General features: G+C 48.8%; 1 long non-coding RNA gene across 1 annotated transcript; it reads left to right on the top strand.

The window, feature by feature from the left end:
• The first annotated feature begins 753 nt into the window (after positions 1-753).
• On the top strand, positions 754-1,701 carry LOC127021529 (uncharacterized). Its single transcript, XR_007767230.1, has 3 exons — positions 754-908; positions 1,015-1,162; positions 1,270-1,701. It is a non-coding gene; the product is annotated as an uncharacterized LOC127021529 (long non-coding RNA).

The following is a 1,701-nucleotide window of genomic DNA, read 5'->3' as shown; positions in this document are numbered from 1 at the left end:
GGGCAAAAACTCAACAACCGGATCGACGGCTGGCTGCCCAGATGTTGAGCGAAACCCAAGAGTTCTAGCAATTCTTGCTATGAATACCCGTACTGGTTTATCAGCCATTTGATGTGTTTTGCTTTTAAAACACTTCGGTCTTCTGCAAACTTAGTATCCTGCAGTAGAGCTTTTCTGGGAGCGCAGCCGGCTGCACAATGCCAAAGCGTCTGGGACGAGAAGGGACAAGCCCGACCACAAGCAGGCAACGGGAGGAGCGTCACAGGGGCCGAGGGCTAAGGTTTGCCTTCCCACCTTGAAGAAAAGCTGCAGCGGAGGACGAACATGCTTAAGCAGAAGACAAAAACCACCAAAAGAAAACACGAGAGCCCTGTCTGATCTGCAGCGAGGCTCTGTTACGGAAAGTCACTTGAGCTTCTTAAGAAGCTAAAGCAAATGAGTTACTAATACTTCAGATGAAATCACAGGGAGTTAATAAGGCTTAGGTATTGTCCAGAAGGTGGACACAGACAGCTTCCATCTCCATAGTGCCAAACACTTGCACTACAGCACCTCGAGAAGCTGTTCCGCTCTCTAGGGGATGCACAAGGAGCTGGATTGTACTTTGATGGTTCCCCAAAAGAAAAGGAGGTTGTTCCTTGGCATTACAGCAACAGTGAAACTTTTTGCTCCCCTACTCGCCCTCAGTTCGTAAAAAACCACATTTCCAGAGCTGTTTCTGCATGGGTTCCCAATCTCTTTTCATACAGCCTAGGACTGGAGGAGCGGTAGGGGTTCGGTCTCTCAGCCCGCAGTCACTCAGCCCTTGCTCTGAGTCACCGTACACGCACTTCAAGGAAGTGATACCGAGCACCGAACTGACCTCAGCCGCCGAGTTTCCTCGTTACAGGAGGCAGCATCATCTGGAGGTAAGCATGCAATACTCCCTGTTTACAACCCCCCCCCCCTTTCTTTCATGTGGCTTAATTTCTGTAAGTGATTAACATTTAAGAAGCTGTACTTTGTTAACTAAAGTTTTAAAGCACCAGATGATCCCCAGGCAAAGGCAGCATAGGTACAATGCTTGTGTTACCAGTGGGGGTCTGAAACCAGCTGCCCAAACAGCAAACTTAGACTTGCTATCACTTGGAGAGCACCTGGGAAGCAGAACGAAGATGTGTAGGTAGGTGAAAAGACATCCTGCCAAGGTAAAGAAAATTTGCATGTGAATTTTCAGCAAAAACTGTGTGAAACCAGTGCCCCCACTTTGCTTTTCTCCTGGATGACTAGATGCAAACCAGTTCAGCCCTCGATTTCTGTGACCCAGGCTGCTGACTCAGCAACACCTATGTTAAAGCGATCAGGAGAAGGCACGAGATGAAACACTGCTTCCCCGGTGTCCTGGTTTCCGCTAGGACAGAGTTAATTTTCTTCCTAGTAGCTGGTATAGTGCTGTGTTTTGGATTGAGTAGGAAAGTAATGTTGATAACACACTGATGTTTTTAGTTGTTGCTAAGTAGTGTTTATACTAAGCCAAGGATTTTTCAGCTTCTCATGCCCAGCCAGCAAGAAGGCTGGAGGGGCACAAGAAGCTGGGAGGGGACACCGCCAGGACAGCTGACCCAGACTGGCCAAAGAGCTATTCCATACCATATGCCATCATGCCCAGTATATAAACTGGGGGCGCTGGCTGCGAGGGGCGGATCGCGGCTCGGGAACTAA

The sequence above is a fragment of the Gymnogyps californianus genome, chromosome 13 (assembly GCF_018139145.2).
Source record: "Gymnogyps californianus isolate 813 chromosome 13, ASM1813914v2, whole genome shotgun sequence".
NCBI lineage: Eukaryota > Metazoa > Chordata > Aves > Accipitriformes > Cathartidae > Gymnogyps > Gymnogyps californianus.
This window is presented reverse-complemented; position numbering and strand designations above follow the sequence as displayed.